The following is a 17792-nucleotide window of genomic DNA, read 5'->3' on the forward strand; positions in this document are numbered from 1 at the left end:
ATGGCAGGTGACCATCCTTCTGACTGAGGTTGGCGGAGTGAGCATCGGGGTACCAGGGTGGTGGCCCCAGGCTCCTCGCCAGCTGGGTAGTCCTCCCTGGCTGAGGGCAAAGCTCTAGGCGGGGGGCTGTGGGCAGGACTGACTGGGGAAATAATCCCCGGGGCAGTGGGCAAGACAGATAGGGCGAGCCGAAACCGGACCTGCTGATGTGGCCCTTTCTGCTCGCAGCGGATCATAAAATATGGCTCAGATTTTCATTACGGGCTCTATCGATTATCTTCTGGGATGGATGAATTATAGAGAACATTAAATTTTTTTAAAAAAAGCAAGTGAGAGAGGAAATATCTGAATGAGTTGGGGTGGTCGATGGCAGAAAGGGCTGAGCCACCAAGCCTGCGTGGGCTCCATCTCTGAGCAGGGTGAAGATCGGACTACTCAGGGCAGGTAGCCTGTGACTCCAGCTCTCAGCCTCCCAGGCCTCCCTGGGCCTCCCTGGGCCTGGCCTTGCAATAGGGGAGGCCTGTGCAATAGGGGGCCATAGCTCCCTTATGCTCCCCTGTCTTTATCCCCTCCAGGGAACTGCCTAGGTTCTGGAAAGGCAGCTAGCTGGGTCATTCACAGGATTCTGACCCAGAAATAGGACTTTTCCCAGGCTTTGGGCCTCTGTGGCTGGGAGGTGGGACCCAAGATCTGCTGTTTTCCCTCCAGGAACTCCTGATTCTGGAGATGCCTGCCTGGGCAGAGGGAAGGGTCAGAGGGCTTCATTGGTCTCCTGGGGTCAGAACCGGGACAGGAACTACTGAGGAATGTGGCCACCTGGGCCTTTTGGCCCCCTCAGCTTTTCCCTGCTCCTGGCTCCTTCCATCTGTTGTCGCTGGCATGGGGGATTTCCGTTTTCCTTTGTAAGCTTGGGGATAATGTGTCTGGGTGCCGCTGTGCATCTATTAGGTTGGTGCAAAAGTAATTGCGGTTTAAAAGGTTAAAAATAATTGCAAAAACCACGATTACTTTTGCACCAACCTAATACATCCAGTCTGGGAAGAGAACCTCCCGAAAGCCCTTCCCTCCCTTGCTTTCCCCCCACCCTCGCCCTCTCCCTGTCCTCCCCAAGCGGTATAGTGAGCGGTATAATGCGAATTGTCAGACAGGCCTGGGTTCAAATCACTTCCAAGTGTGTGACCTTGGGTGGGTCCCATCCCTCTCTGAGTCTTAGTTCCTCAACTATCCAGTTGAGATAATAACCTATACTTTGGGTTCTTGTGGTGATGACATGCTTTAATGTATTAAAATCCTTATATTTAATAAATACCAACGGTTATTTTCCTCTACTGTGGCAGAGTCTGGAAACCTCCCTCTCCTTCTGTTTATTTTGTCTTTTGATTTGTTATTATCTCCATTTTAAGGATGGGGAAACTGAGGCATGGAGAGGTTAAAGTCATTTGCCCGGGGTCACACAGCTTGTAAATGGCAGAGCCAGGATTCATACCTGGCAGTCTGGCTCCGAAGCTTGTACACTAGACCACAAGGTTAGGCTGTCCCAGTGATCTGGTGGGATGGCGTGTGTGTGTGTGTGTGTGTGTGTGTGTGTGTGTGTGTGTACCCGTGTCTGTGCTCGTGCACGGTCCAACAGTCCTGCCCTTGTGGGGGTCTCCGGCTGACTCCACTTCCTGACCTTCCACACCCTTTGTGGCTCCCTCAGGTTCAGTGACCCCAGCATTTTCTGGGGCCCTGTTCTAGTGGAGCGTGTCTCCCCACACCCAGCCCACCCCCTCACCCTGGCTTCACCTAGGCTGCTGTGAAAAGGTGGTGGTTTCCATGGATATCGTCTCCCTCTGGCGCCACGCCCTTTTTTGTATAACTCTGTTCCCTAGAGTTGATTGTTTTTGGCACACAGCTCTGTAAACTCATCCAACAATTAAAAAGGGGGAGGGGTGGAACAAAAAGGAGACAGATAGTAACTGTGGGGTGAGTGACACACAAAGGGCCTCTGGGATGTGTGGGTCCCCTGTGAGTGCCCCGCCAGCAGCAGGACAGCCCCTTAAGTGCAGAAAGGCCACAGAACCAGCTGGCCGGGGGTTCTTCTTGTGGAGTGCTGAGGATTCAGAATGTGTTTCCTTCCATTTGAGCTGTGTTCTTGCCCCATTTTTTCTCCCTCAGTGTTCTAAAGGGCCCCATTCGCGGAGCCAACATAGCCATTTCCAGAGGCCACCTGAAGCCATGAGATGCCAGCATGGACCATTTGGAATATTTGCTGCCCTTGTTTTGGTTAATTGTGTATGTGTTTGCTCTGTTTGTGTACCTACCATCAAATACCTACTGCGTTGGGCGTACCCGTCGTAGGCTGTGTGAGATCACAGATGAAAAATGCAGTGAAAAACACTTTCGTGCCACAACACATCATGTAGGATTTCTGTATTAAGATGTGGATTTTTTTATTGTGTTTTTTTTTCCTTTTCCATACAGCCCTGGAGTTGGGCAATGTGCACGTCTGTGTTTCTGTTTTCACTCCGGGTGGTTTATGAAATCTGCTCATTAGGGATCTGTCCTCTCCCCACCCCCGGCCTCATCTTCCACCCCTTTGTCCTCTCGATGTGGATCTTCTCCCACCATCTCCTCCCAGTGTCTTCCCAACTTTGGGGAGGTGATGGGTGCTCCCCACTCACATTCACCCAGGTGAAAAGCAGGGGTTCCTGAGGCCTTGCTTCTTAATCCCGAGGCAGATGCTCGTTGCAGGAGCAGGTCCCTGTGTGGGGCAGGCAGCATCAGTCTGTCCCCCCACCCCACCCGGGATAAATAAAGCCCCTTAGCTTGCCCCTTGTCTGGAGAGAAGAAATAGAAGTTGTCCCTTCCCCTCAAGATCTCCTGACTTAGAGCGGCCCTCTCCTGGGTGGCCTTCTTGTCCCCATGCGTCAGGTGACAGGTAGTGTAGGGTGGCTCAGCCCCTCCCTCCTCCAAGAGGCCATGCCCACAGCCTGGACCCCATTTACCAGGTAGGTTCAGGGGTTCTCCTGCTCACCAGGTGTGTCACTGTAGGTCTCACCTTCCTGCACTTAGAGCCCACCTAGAAGGCAGCAGCTGAGCATGGCCTCTGCCTTCCCTCTCGTTGTGATCTCAGGTGCTTTCTGGTGGCTCTGGGATTTGATGGAGACCCGTTTGGAGGGCAGAACTGAAATTCGGAAGGGGCAGTAGCATTAGGTGTGGGTGGGTGCTGAGATCCTGGGTGGGGACGAAGAGGAACTTTGAAGTGAGTTGGGCCTTGGAGTCTGTCAGCCCTGAGTCCAGCCCTGGCTGCGGCACTTGTGAGCTGTGACTTTTGGCTCTTCCTAATCTGTCATATCTCTGTGCCTGCCCTTCCTAACCTGTCCACAGGGGCCATAATCCTTCCTCCCCTGTGTTGTAGAGATTTGGTGCCATCACGTGTGGACAGCACTTAGCATGGTGTTTGTAGAATAGGAGTCATCAGTTAGTTCTCACACAGGCCTATCGGCAAAGGGTGAAACCCACTCCTCCAGTGTGCCCTCTCCTCCCAGCATGCGTCCTGGCACATAGTAGGTGCTTGGTCAGTTCTTACTGGAGTTTGGAGGAGGATCAGGTAACCAAGCCGTCCCCTTGAACCTGAGGGTTATTAATTCCTAGTGCTAATGGAGGAGGCGGGAGAGACCAAGATACAGGTCGGGGATTAGGGGAACTAAACAGAACGGAGCGTGAAAGTCACCGCGAAGTATTCTGTCCTCAGAGAGGGATGAAGCTGCTGGGCCCATCTGATTCTGACGTGAAATCAGGGACCACTAGTTCAGTTCCGTAAACACTCACGCTGCCCACTGTGGGCCAGCTGTTGTGCTAAATGCTGGGGACGCACAGATAATTACGACCTGGTCTCTGCCCTTGAGGAGTTAAAAACCCAGTGGTGGTGACAGACTCGTGAACAAATGACTTTCGTCTGGTACGGATTTAAACGCCACAGTGAAGGCTGTACGAGGAGCCGAGTAGAGGGGCATATGGGCCTGCTTGGGGTAGATTCGGGAAGGTGACCTTGAAGAGATGGAAGAAGAGGGTGATGGAGAACATTTCCGGAGCACTGTTAACACCTTTCACGTCTAGTTGTTGCTCACCCACCCCAGCTGCTAGGTAGGAGGGAAGCCAGCGCTATCTTCAGTTGACCAGTGAGTAAACTGGGCCCCAGGGAGAGGAGATGGCTTGTCCAAGGGCTCACGGCGAGTTAAGTGGCAGAACTGGGACTCAGTGCCATGTCTTCTGGTTCTCAGCCCAGTGTTATTTCTGTCACTACACATGGCTCTCACGCCTTCACCCGGAGCTGCTGGCCAGAGAGCTCCATCCTCTGGGCTCAACACCTCCTGACCGGGATTCCTGCTGCTGCCATGGCCCCGGGGCCTGTGCCGTGGGAGGGCCCCTTCTACGGCAGGCCCCGGGGCCTGTGCCCTGGTTTGGTAAATGGGTCAGGCCACTTGGTAGGGGACAGTCCCTGAGCGAGGCCACACCCTGGCAGGGCTGGAGGATGGCAGGAATGGGGAAGACTGAGGAGGAGGAGGAGGTCTGGCCACACCCTTGATTCAGTGGCTCTTGCTGCCAAAGCTGAGAAGCTCCCTCTGCCCTGGACATGCCTCTCCCTCAGCTGGAGGAGGCCAGATGAGGGCCTTGCTGGAACTCGGAACACCCTCTTCCCCTGTGACGAGAACCCCCTTCTGAGCCAGGATGTAAGACCCTGGTATCCATCATGCACGTTCACCATTCATGTGTGGTCAGACTCCGGCCTCTCGTGTTGCTTGCCAGGAGTCAGGGTGGTGGGAGTGTTTCTCTTGACCTTTTCTCCGGGGAAATGTGTATGCCTGGAAAGGGGGAGTGTTGGCCGCCTGGGTGAGATGCGGGCTCTCAGGTGGGGCAGGGGTCATCCTGATGGGTATTGGAATAGAGCCCCCCCCCAGCAGAAGAGTGTTCTGGGGGTGGGGAGCTGTAGGGGGTCCAAGGCACCCCTTCCTCTAGCTCAGAGGTGTTTGGTTGGTGGGTGGGCTGCCCAGGGCTTTGGGGGATTCCGGACCAACAAGCAGGGGAGTGTCAGAGCCCAGAGGAGTGAGTCTCCCAGTGGCCCTGAAGTTCCCATTAAAGTGTTTTTTCCTCTTTTTTAAAGAAAAAAATATTCCCAAACTGGAAAACAAAGGAAATCCACTTCCCCCAAATCACACGAAACTCACATTAGGGGCCTGGCGGGAATCCATGGGAACATGGGAACCAGGAAACCTGCTGTTAACCCTGTATCTGCTGAAGGGTGGGGTGGGAGCTAGGCTGATCCAAGCCTGGGACCCCTGTCACCGGCCCTGCCTGAAGGCTTCCCCCAGGGAGCTGGTCTCAGTGGCATTGCCAGAGCAGAGGTAGGGTAGAGCTGATGCTGGAAGCCCTGCCTTCAAAGCACCAGCTTCCCCTTCCATGCGTGGCCCAACCTTGGGAGGCAGGAGAGGAGGGCTTCGTGCACTCCAGGGAGGCCCCGGGGTATCCCAGGGCTGGGCCAAGTTGGAGAACCTGCTGGGCAGCTGCCCACACCATGCCATACTGTAGAGTCAGGGCCGAGCCCACTCACACGCTTTGGGAACACTCAGGCCCTGTGGATGCTGCAATCCCCCAGCCGAGGGGGAAGGAAAGGACCGGAATTTCAGCCACTACCCTCCCTGATGCCAGCCCTTTATGCAGGGTGGGTGGGGGAGCGGAGAGAGAGCCCCCTCTGGGTTCCTGCACCCTACTGTCACATCTATGCAGCTAGACCTCCGGGTCTGGGAGGCTGTGCACTGAGGTTAGTAGTGTGTTTGTGTTTGCACGCACATGGGCTAATTTTTCTAAAAAGGCTGAAAATATTTACAGGTTTGAAGTTGAAACGCAAACAGGAAAAGCCCTTTAAAAAGTGAGTGTAGTGGATATTCAAAACAGGAATCACCATGGAAACACCACAATATTTGCTTAAATTGACACAAAGGTTGCCGGTAGCAGGGCACCAACTTTCTTTGGCCACTTTTTTTTGGCCCACCAACACCTATAACAAATGAATCTCAACAGCCCCCTTTCAGGGTATGTGCACACACCCTGTTTTCTTTTTTACGGGGTGAAATGGCAGAATACCAGAGGAGAGGGGGAAAGGGAAAGAGAAGAAGCCCAAGTCACCATCCTGGGTAGCTGCAGAGACACCTGTGGATTCCATTTTTAGAGACTCCCATACGGCCATCGGGGTGGGGGTGGGGGTCGTAGGAGCAGCTGGGAGCTGACCAAGGCAAACGCTGGAGGGAGTGGGAGGTTGGGGAGCCCAAGGGTTGATTCAGTTGTGTGGGTCTGATCTGGTTTCCACTGTTGGCTTGATCCACTGTCAGGCTGACCTTTCACCCCTGGTGCCGAGGGAGCCTTGGGTGTGACCACTCTGTTGTTACCTGGGGTAGCACCTGATTGGTCTATCATTGTTTCTACGTTTGATTCTTTTGTTAGGTGCAACAGCTGCATAGCAATTGGCTAATAGTTGTGCAAAGGGTGCATTGGTCGTAGGGTCAAGAATGGCATGCACCACAGCCATGCCCTCTGCTGACGGACAGGCAGGTCCGAGAAGCTCTTACCTTGCTGGCTGGTTACTGCACAAGGCATCAGAACCGTACCCTCTGTGGCCCTTCTCTCTGTAGCAGCTCTGTGGGTCTCCATTGTAGCCTAACAATCCGTTTTCCTTTCTCCTTTTGATAGGCAAACAGGCATTGCTGGCTAAAGGCAAAGCCCTCTCCATCCCATCTGCCCTTGCAGCTGCCACAGCCGTCAGCCCCTCCTGTAGAAGGGGGTCCTGCAGCTCCAGTGGTGTGCTTTGGAATGGACTTCGGACCCCAGCCTCTTGGGCTGCAAAGGTAGCTTATTCCCAATATGTCCCTGGGAAGTGGGGGTGGGGTTGTGTTGGCGGGTTCCTCCTTAGGGAAGGGCCTGCCCAGGCCTTTCTCAGTGGGTTCTGAGCTGGATGGTGGTAGCTCAGGCTCCCTAGGTGAAAGTGAGAAAAATGTAGGATTCAGAAAAGAGCCCTGACCTAGAAGCAGGACACCTGCATACTGGCCTTGGCTTTGCTGTCGACGCACTGCTTCCTCCCTTTGGATCTCGGTTCCCTGCCCATAAAATAAAGAGATTGGAATAACTGATCTTTAAGAATCCTGCCAGCATTACCACTCACTGTATGGCACTGAATGGTGCCCTCAGTGTACAGGTATTCCAGGTGAGGCCTGTGCCCTAGCAGACACCACTCCTGGAGCAAAGCATCAGGCCATTTCGCCATCTCTGTGAACGGTAGGTCCAGCCTCTCTGCATGTCCAGTCACTGCTATCCTGCTCTGAGCGCATGTGTACTTGTTGGGGCTCTCTCAGGTGGGCCTCCAGCGCAGGTGGGACCCGCCTTAGAGGAGAAGCCACAGGTGTCTTTTGATCCAGGTTCAGAAATCACCCCTTACCTAAGGCAGGTCACATATGCCAGCGATGAGTAGTCCAAGGGGATGGTACTGTCATGTATTTCCCTGCAGGTATCAAACGTGGTTTTGGGGGTAGAGGGTTCACCTGTGGCAGGTGACTTATCACATATTGGCCATTGTTCAGTGTTCTCTTAGGATCCCAAGGGAACCGGCCTAGAGGGGTTGTATGTTGGTAGAGTTGAGGGACAAGTCCTCGAGCAGGGGTTGAGGCGGGGGGCCTAGCGAGTGGCTGGAGGGCAGGGCTGGGGGCCGTTCCTCCGGTGTGTCCCAGAGAGGACTCAGCGGCCCAGCGTCACGCTCCTGTTGTCTCCCTCTCCATGGGCACCACGAGCAGGCACGTCCCGCCCCTCCCTTCATGGCCAGGCTCTGCAACTCTGGACTTTGAACTTGCAGGTAGAAGGCACTTGCAGAGACGGATGTCTTGGTGCCCACTAGGGTTTGAGAGTTCCCCAAAGCTGTAGGCCAGCTTCATTTCAGGCCATGCCACCTCAGAGACTAGCAGAAGCCTTAGACACAGCCCAGGAATTTGCAAAGCGGATGTAAATGTGGCCTTTTCTTGCTGTTGTGGGGCACCCATGTGGCTAAGACTCTTCTTCCTGGTGTCCAGAATGCGGTCACACTCCAGGAACTGGTCTGTCCACGCTGACACTGCCGACATCTCTGGTGGTGGTGGGGCCGTGGAGACAGCTGGCAGCATAGCTGTCTTGCTGGGTTTCGGCACCGGCACCTGCAGTCTCCACTCCTTCCTGGGTTCTTCTTGTCCGCCTCTGCTTCTTTGATGAGCATGGGTCCTGGGACGGCAGGCCCACGCGTCTTCGTGCCTCTGGATGAGGGGCTCCCCAGCCCTGCTGTGCCCTGCATGTGAGCAGGTTGCCAAAGTGCCTGTGGCATCCCCGTCGAAGGGGGACGCTTACCTGTTCTGTTCTCAGTGGCAGGCTTTTTGTTTTCTTCGTTCCCTTGGCAAAATATGCCCATTAGTTTTTCCCTTTCTGAAGTTTCCACTCAGTGCTGACTCCCAGGGGCCATGCCAGCTGGGATTTGCACCTGCCATAGGGTTTGGGCTCCACAAATCCCTGTGGGACTCCTGCATCCTGGCGTTAGCCAGCTTCATAATGAAGCTTGGGAACTCTGAGGGCTCCGAAAGGGACTGTCATGGCTGAGCCCCTCCTCGCTCACCCAGCCCTCTCCAGGCACTGGGTCTGGCCTCAGGCTGGGGCCCTCTGTGGCAAGGGCGACCCATTGTCTCAGAGGTGTCCTGCTTCATGACGCCAGAGTGTGGGCGAGGGGGCAAGTCCGTGCCTGGGCCTGGTCCATAGGCCTGATCCTGTCTAGCTCAGATTCTCCCCATTTCTGGCTCTGCCGTGGAGGATTTGGTTATATTTGTTCTTCAGTAACGGAGGGCCTGGGGTCTGCCAGTCCCTGGGGACAGAGTGGACAAGACAGCCCTGGCTCTCCTGGAGTTCTGGTTGGGCAAACAGACAATAAACAAACCCACAAAAGAACAAGGAAACCATTAGTGCAGAATGGACGTAGGATGGGGTGGTGGGAGGGGAGTGGGCAGTCAGTGGAGGCCTCTTTCAGGGGGTGACAGTTAGCGGAGATCGAAGGATAGGAAGCAGACAACCATCCGAAGGGCAGGCGGAAGAACGTTCCACAAAGAGAGAGCAGCTAGTCTAGAGGTGCTGAGGTGGGATGAGCTCAGTACGTTTGGTGAGCAGCAAGGTCCCAGTGGCCGGGCGGTGGGTGGTGGGGGGAGGAGGGGTACGTAGGGCTTAGGGTGACAAGAAGCCACTGGAAGGTTTTAAGCAGGGAGGTAAAATGATCTGATTTTTGTTTTAAAAAGATGGTTGGGGCTGCCATGGGGAGACTGGACGGAGGGTGGCCAGGGGAGGAACAGAAAGCCAGAGGGGAGGCCGCTACACTGGAGTGAGGGGCTGTGGCTGAGAAGAGAAGGCGCAAATGGCGAGAAGAGGGTAGAGTCCCCCTGTGTTCAGAGGGAGAGTGAACAGGACTTGCTAATGGACTGACAGGGGGGAGGAAAGGCCCCCGGGGGACTCCAGCATTCCCGGCCCCCTGACGTGTGGCCCTTCATCTCTTCTCTCTCGTGCTCCGACCCCAACAGTGCCAAGAAGGACCCATGACTATCAGAGGTCAACATCTTGTGGATTAGGGAGAGAAGCACCATCCTGGTTGCTAAGAAAGCTCATTTGAGTGGCGTTCTTAGTGACCAAGGCCCCTCGTGGTCAGCACCACGTGGCTGGAAGGCCAGAGGTCTGCTTGTCTCTGGCACTGTTTTCAGCAGGGGTTTCTTCCACACTCACGGTCCTTTTGGCTCTAAGACTCTGCACCGAAGCCTGTTTTGTGCCTTTGCCCCACAGGTTCTGTGCGGGGCCTAAGGTTAGGCCTAGAAGCTCACATAGTTCCTCTCTCTGTGGCTTTAGATGTGATCTGTGTCCTCAAGGGCTGAGCTTCTTTGTACCTTGTGCCTGGACATACGGAACTGAGCAATGGGTTTGTCTAAGACCTCCTCGATTCCATGGGTCCTACATAACCTCCAGCCTTAGCTCATGAGCAGGGATTCTAGCAGTCTTTCCATGTGGAAAGTCTTTGCACAATTCATGGTGTGAATTGCCATAGGTACCCCATCAGATTTGACTGGGGCCACAGTCCCTTTTTCTAGGGCCTCTGACATGAGGCTCCATTCTCCTGGGTCCTGGTATCATCTGCTTGGGCCAAATGGGGCCGACAGTCCCAGTGAGGCTAGAACAGCTAGCGATCCCCGACTCCCCCGATGGGCACTGCACAACCCAAACAGCAAGCCAGAGGCCCGGCTGCAGCAAGTGTGAAGCTGTCACAGTCGGTTGCGAGGGCCCCAGTGAGTACTTGCCCATGCTGACAGCATATTCCCAGCCATATGGGCCAGCTCAGCCCTCCAGGAAAGCTCTAGAGGCCTGACCCCAGGGGGTGTGACAGGAGGGAACAGGCTGGTGACGTCTTGTGGGGGGGTGACAGGGACGTCCCAAGCGTGCAGCTGGTGCCTCCGCTTGGCTCCAAGGAGGGGGCAGCCAGTCTTCCTGGGTGTGTCTGCTGGCTGGCATCAAAACACGGGGCTGAGCCCTGGGGGAGGGTGTGTCTGGGTGGGCAGGCGTGTGTCTGTGCATGTGTGGGAGGCTCCTCTGCCTGCTGCCTCCTTGGCCTGCACTAGATCGTGGCCTTCACTCATAACTGGACTGGACAGTTCTAACTCCGTTCTCCAGGGCTTTGATCTGATGTGGGGCTGGCTCCTCCAGAGCACACTGCCCGGTGGGGGTGCGGAGGGGAGGGGTCAGGAGGGGGCAGTGCTGGCCGAGGGAGTGGGGGCCCAAGTCCTCCCCACCCCTGGGTGACGCAGTGCTTGGGAGGGTAAGTAGGCTCCAAGGTCACAGCCCCTTTGGGCTGGGCGGAAGTGTGATGGGGAGATGGTTTGGGAAGTTATTACACCTCCTGGTTTCTAATCTGTGAGAATTCTGCTTGATGTTGCCGACACCCCCGCCCTGAGCCTCCTCCTTCAGTTCTCTCTGCTGCCTTCTGCCTTCTTAGCATAGTCGGGAAGCCCCTGGGTTCCACCAGGCACAGACCCAAAGGGAGAGGAGCTGGGAGGGGCTGGCAGCACCTGCCCTGCCTGGAGCTACCCAGGGGCCTGTCCTCATTTGGTGACTTGGTTGCCCCAAAAGGGACAATGGCCCGTGGCTCTGGGAGGGTTAATGTCTTGTGGACGAGGGGAGAGGCACGTCTGCCCTGCTTCCATCCCCATGACCTTGGAACCTCCACAGGGAGAACTTGTTGGCGTCTGAGAAGCAATGTCAGGTTTCACACACGAGAGGAGTCCCAGCGGCTGTGAATGAGTCTTCTCTCTTACAGATCTTCAAGCTGCTCCTCTTCTGTCTTCTCTCAACTTTCTAGAATCTACGCAGGTATAGTCCACCTGGTCCAGGTGAAAGTCCTCCCGCTCAGAGGAAGCCACACCTGAGACATGAGGCTACAGTGGGGGGACCCTTGCAGTCCACCTTCCCGGGGACCCTTGGATGGCCGCCCACCTGGGCCGCCCACACCGTTCTCTGCGTGTTCCCCAGTAAATTAGCCCTGGGCATGTTCCTCACCTTCCACTCACCACCCAGGTTTTCTCTCCACTTTGGTTTCTTGGCCCCTCAGGAGCAGGAGCCTTTTCTGACACTCAGCCTTCTTCTGGTAGCCTGCGGGGTGGAGAACCCCTGTGGCCAGGGTGGGTGAGAGGAGGGAAGGTGTAATTAATCACTAGTTTCTTCTCCAGAAATGCTAATCGGGGAAAAGCAATTAAAAGCAACTTTTTTCCCTTAGTAATCTGTGTTAAGAGCTGGTAATGAAGTTTAGGGCCGTTGTGACTCAATATTTCAGCTTCACTGACTCAAGTCAAAACAGTCCAAACCCAGGAGTTTGCTGGTAGCTGAGCTGGGCCAGGAAAGCAGCTGGGAGTCCCGGTGTTCCCTCTATCCCACCTCATGCTGCTTCCGGGAAGAGAAAGCAGCAGTTCCAGCTGGGAGGGGAGGTCTGGGTGGCATGGAGATGGGCACCCCAGGACTTCCCTCGGGAGACCTAGAGCCTGGAAATGCACCTTAGGGGAAATACTAGGACTGGGGTAGCATCTAGTGTGGGCAGAATTGGGAAAGGGCGGGATCAGATAGGGTCAGCGGGGAAGAGGTAGGTGCCCGGGGAGCCCACTGGGGCAGGCCGAGGAGCCAGAAGAGGTGGTGGTCCAAATCCTGACCTCTGACCTCTGGTCATACATTTTTCATTTTCATCCATTCGTCAAGCATTCTTGGGAGACTCTGGGAACTGGGACTGTAGTGGTGAACAAACAACGTGAGCGTGTCTGTCCTTGTGCAGTTTGCATTTGAGTGGAGGGAGGCCGATGAAAAATCAGATAAAGACATAACATACATGTTAGATGGCGTCGTATGTCCAGGAGAAAACTAAAGCAGGTTTGGAGACTAGAAGAGGGAGTGTGTGTGGCAGGGGGAGGTGGGTGGATTGTTTGTTAATTTTAGGTGTGGCGTCCGGGGAAGGCATCACTGAGATGGTGACATTTGAGTAAGGACAAAAGGAGGTGAGGGAGCAAACCACCCTAATTAATATCTGGGAGAAGAGCATTCTCATCGGGGGGAACAGCACCTGTGAGCTCCCAGAGGCAGGCGCGCCCCTGCTGTGTTGGAGGACAGCAAGGATGGGCATGGAGCCAGTGGGGGAAAGGCCGTGTGAGGTCGAGGGTGTCCGGGTGGGGGGCTCCCCAGATCCTGCAGGGCTCATAACCATTGTTCAAACTCAGGCTTTTACCCTGAGTGAAATAAGAAGCTTTTTGAAGAGTTCTGAGTGACATGATCTGATTAGGCACAAGCTCTTTATGAAAAAGCAAGACCCAACGGCCGCCGACGCCGCCTCTCACAGGTCCCATTTGTGCCCAAATCTAGGTCCGTCTGCACCCACCGCCCCTTCTCAAACAGGCAAGAGGAGGGCTGAGGGGCCTGTTGGAAACTGCCCTGCCCCAGCCTCTGCCTGCTTCCCCAGCCCCACCTCGGGAGCAGTTCAGAAACAGGGTCTTGTCACTTTAAGCAGCCCCCCGCCCGGCTTCCCTGGCCTGCTTTATCTGAAGTCCAAACGCATGTTGTTCCAGGACCGATCCGCTTTAGCTAATTAATAATCTGACAGGAGCCACCCAGGGGATTAGCCGCTGAGCTGAGCTCCACCAAGCCCCAGCAAATGAGCCCTGTACTCCTTGGGGACATGGAGGTGACTTTGGGGGGTGCAGGGAGAGGGGACCCCCACAGGTGAGCCACGGTGTTGGACAGTGCAGAAGTGACCAGGGAGGGAAGAGTACAGGCAGCGGGACAGTTATGACCAGAGCCTGTTGAAAGGAGCCTGCTGTTCCGTGCGAGGTGGGCAGGGACCTCTGCTCTCTCTCACTGCCACTCACAGCCCTGCTCACCCACCAGAAACCATCCCCACCTGCCAGGTGTTACCTGCTGAGGTGCAGGATGTGCTTGCCAGATGTAGCGAATAAAAATATAGGACACCCAATAAAATTTGAATTTCAGATAAACTGCAAAAATTCTTTAGAAGTATGTTCCATGAAGTATTTGGATACACTTCGACTAAAAAAAGTATTTTCAGTTTACCTGAATTCATATTTCGCTGATTGTCTTGCATTTTCTGACAGCCTTGAGCAAGGAGGGCCAGAGGCTGCAGGTTCCCTCTCGAGAATAGCTTGGAGGTCCCCCTGGAAGAGGCAGAACCTTTAGGGAGCTGCCTGGGGACTTGGCACACAGGGTGGGACTGGGGCATGGTGATCTCCTCTGGCATGGTACAGGGAGAGGAGAGTGGAGCAAAGGTCAGCCACTCGCCAGTCTCCAGCCTACTATAGCGGGGCCCAAGGGACACATGGATGAGTGGTGTCCAAGTTTCCTCCCAAGGGTCTGTGGCCCCTGGGCTGGGGGCAAGTCCCATGGCTGCCTCCCCCAGGTGAGGCTGTTGTCTAGGGGAGGGCCTGAAGTTCCCGGGCCTGATAACCTATCAGGTGGTCATCCGATAAGGGCATCTGCTCTGAGCCCAGGAGAGGTGGCAGGGATGACCCACTGTGTGGAAGGGGCAGGCCAGCTCAGGTAGCAGGTCGGGGATAACAGCCTGCTGTGCCGGGCTGCCTTCATGCGCTAAGGCCTCTGGGCACTGAGCAGAAACCCCTGTCTACTGATCTCTCCAAGCCTATGCACAGGGCATACGAGTAGCCCCGGGCCAGCTTCTCAGGGAGGGTGTGCCATCCAGGGGGACAGAGCTGCCTGAAATGTCATTCCAGGGGCCAGGAGAATGGTCTTTATTGGAAAATTTGATGGGGTCCTTACTGCTCCCTCTCATGAGCCCTCACCCCAGCTCCATTCCTAGTGGTCAGGAGCTCAGGGCAGTGAGAGGGGCCTGCGGCCAGTTGGTGCTCGTCCAGCCTCCTGCAGCCAAGGGGCCTGATGCCAGGCGGGCACTGCCCCCGAGGTGGGAGCTCTCCCGCTCTGTTCTCTAGGAGTTAACAGCATCCTGTGCCCTGGGAGGCCTCCTCTTGCCCAGCCCCAGGCTGCCCTCCTCCCCGCCTTTCCCGGCACAGCCAGCCCAGCTGGGGCGTCTGGTGGTGGAGCAGAAGGGGGCTGGGGGTGCCGAGCTGGTGGGAACCTCTTCCACTTCCCCAGCTCTCAGCCTCTTCCCCAGCGTGCCCGGCGGTTTGGCCCTGTTTCGCGAGCCGTCTGCTGCCCGTGTTGCCTCTGACCGACATCGTTAGCGTGGGTATTTATATTTCATTAACGACATTAAGCCCAAATGGCATTAAAAGCAAAGCTGGTGATAAATAGCTTATTAATAAACAGGGAGTGCTCCGTGCTGCCTGGCCTCTCCCAGCCCCGGCGTTAACCCTTGCTGCCCTAGATAAATATGCTTCACCCCAAAGACCATCCCCCCAAAATGGGCCGGGAAGAGCCAGTCGCATGTCCTCAGTCTCCAGGCTACTCTGAAGCCAGTGCCTTTTGGATCACATGTGGGCAGCTCGGGGTCGCTGGGGCTCACAAAACCTGGCCAGATACTTCACAGCTTCTAAGCAAAGCTTCCTCACCCTCTCCTCACTACTTTTGACTCTGGGCATAAAGAATTTAGGAAATGTGGCCTTTTTTTTGGCTTATAAGCACTCCAGTCGTCCCTATTACTTTGTAGTTTTGTCTGAAAGGAGGCTCATAAAATATTTGGAACCGAAGAGAGTGATGCTCATGAAAATGATAAAAACTGCAGACATGCTCCCAGGTAATGTTTACTGAGGACCAACTATAAGCAGGCTGTCAGCTGATCACTCCCCGAGCCGCAAGCAGCTCCCAGCGACCGTCCAGCTCAGGTTCATTTTTAAGTGGGAAAACGGATGCCCAGGAAAGTGAAACAGGTACATCACACAGGTGCTGGCACCGGGGCACCGTGCAGCCTCCCTCAAAACAGGACCCATGTGGCTGCAGCCGTCCCTGGTTCCTGGGCCTCGGACCTCTTGGGGTTTCTCAGCTGTGGCTCCAGCCTTGCTGGACCCAAGCTCCTTGCCCTTGGGACCGGGCCACTCTATTATCTGATGCCCCTCCCTAGGTGAGTGTGCCTGTACAGGCTGGCCACCTGGAGGGCACTGCCATGCATCCCACCTAGGACCCGGAGGTGACAGCAGAGAGCCATGGGGGAGTCCATGGGGCTGCAGAGGCCCCAGTAAGCTTCTGCTTCTAGTTAGAACAGCTTCTATGTGGTGCCCTCCTGGGGTGGGGGCACCAGGCAGGCCTTGGGTGTTTGGGGTTATAAGTTGGTGTTTCTTGGATGTAGGGTTATCTCTTAACACTTCCAAGAAATGGGGCAGAGTTGGCCTGTGTTCCCCCAATCCCCGACCCCTAGATGAATTGTCTGAAGGCAAAAAGAGAAGGTGGAGCCCTTTCTAAACTTTGGCCCCACTTGGAACTCTCCCTGCCGTAAACCTGGTCCGGGGATCTTGTCTTGCCTGTCTGTGTGGGGCTGTCTGGGCCCAGGCCTGGCTGAGGGGGCAAAGGGCTCCCTTGGGCTTTTGCAATATAGAAGGGAAAGATGGAGGGGGAGCGTAAGGTGAAGCTTCTGTGCAGTTCCAAGGGGAGGGTGGGGATAGAGGGCACATCGCTGGGACCATCTGATTGTGTCTGGTGAGCACTTAGGGAAGACGGAGAGCTAATGAATTAGCAGGACTCCTGCTGCCTCTGCCAGGGGCCTGGACTACTTCTCCTAACCCATTCCCAAGCTGGGAAGGGTGCTGGGAAGCAACAGCCATCCGAAGGAATTCCACTTCTCATGCTGATGGAAGGAAACCTGATGCGCTCTCACAGAGCAAAGCAGGCAGGAGGGGAGCCAGCAGGGAGGCCCCACTGACCGATGTGCTCATGGTGGGACCCCCCCCTCACAGGTCAGATTCGTGCCTGCTTCCCCTCCAGGGAAGCTCTCCCAGCTTGCTCTGGCGCTGCAGGTCTTGGCCAGCATGGCAAGGCATGGTGCGTGGCTGGGAATAGGGTCATGCTTGTCAGCTACTTTACACTGTGTGCACAAGGCACAGGCCTTAAATCAGCGACCAGACAACCCAGTACGGGAGCAACCAGGGGAAGGGGCCAGCCAGGCCTGCCCCTGCCTAGAACTAGTGGTCAGACAGGAGAACTCATTGGGAGACAGGCCCGATGGAGAGCCACTGACTTTGGAACCAGGCCAACCAGTTGCAGCCAGGCCGGCCGTTTTGTAGATGTGTGGCTGTCACTTCTCCATGCTTAACCTCAGTGTCCTCCTTTGTGAAAGGGGCACAAACCGTGCCTTCTTTGCAGGGATGTGGTCTGTAACGTGCCTGTGACAGGGCCTGGGGCCCGTCGGTGCTGAGTGAGGGGAAGCTGCTGCCCTTATAGCTATTAGGCCTGCACCTAGCCCGTGGCCGCTTAATGTCCTGTCTGCGAAATAGGAAGGGACATGGGTGAAGAATGCTGTGTGTACAGCGGGGCTCGGCCTGCATCTCCGCCGCGGAGTAGTTGCAGCAGCAGATACGGCGGACCAGCCCACTCGGTTGGGTTTCTGGAGCATGTCCTCCTCTCCTAGGCTTGGACGAGGAGGGTTGGGGGGTGCAGAGGAGAGCCTTTGAAAGGGGAGCATGGTGTACCCCACTCAGCGAGTGCTCATTCATTCTAGAAGGAAAGCCAGGTGTGGGTGTGACAACTCTGATTCTAGGTGGCTGCGGTGACCTGTCAGGGAGGGGAAGGATAGGGGTCTTCAGCAGGGCTGCCCCGGCTGCTTTTACGGCCAGCTGCAGTGAGGCCAGGCCTTTCTTTCCCTCCCTTGGATGTGCCCACTCATAGTGGGCTGGCTTTGGTTGTAAGCCCACCTCACACCCACCCAGTCTGCAGAGGCGGGGACCGGGATGGCAGCTCCTGCTCACTCGCTTGACCCAGGCTGGCTGTGTTCTGTCCCTGGGCTCTTCCCCAGACGTCTGTGTGGACGCCTCTCTTCTGCTGTTGGGACCTAGCCATTGTATGCCGTCGATGGAGCCCGTTGCTTCTGCCACGGTCTGGTACCTGCTGTGCTTGGCACTTAGCAAGATCCCCCAGCCGTGGGATTTGGTTGGCCTGCAGGGTTGTGTCTGTTTATATGAGAGGTGAGAATATGAACACCTTCCCTTGCACACCCCCACCTTCCCAAGGACAGGGTCCCCTTTTCTTCCCAGCCCCACCCTTAGTCA

At 55.7% G+C, this 17792-nt stretch overlaps 1 protein-coding gene across 2 annotated transcripts in view; it reads left to right on the forward strand.

Annotated features, from left to right (window-relative positions):
• The window catches only part of CASZ1 (castor zinc finger 1), a 150150-nt gene that overhangs the window by 25958 nt on the left and 106400 nt on the right, over positions 1 to 17792 (forward strand). For both annotated transcript variants that reach the window (XM_074334061.1, XM_019746785.2), the window contains exon 2: positions 6730 to 6884. The gene's annotated coding sequence lies outside the window, so the exon portion shown is untranslated. The remainder of the gene's footprint in view (positions 1 to 6729; positions 6885 to 17792) is intronic.

The sequence above is a fragment of the Rhinolophus sinicus genome, linkage group LG06, assembly GCF_036562045.2.
Source record: "Rhinolophus sinicus isolate RSC01 linkage group LG06, ASM3656204v1, whole genome shotgun sequence".
Lineage (NCBI taxonomy): Eukaryota > Metazoa > Chordata > Mammalia > Chiroptera > Rhinolophidae > Rhinolophus > Rhinolophus sinicus.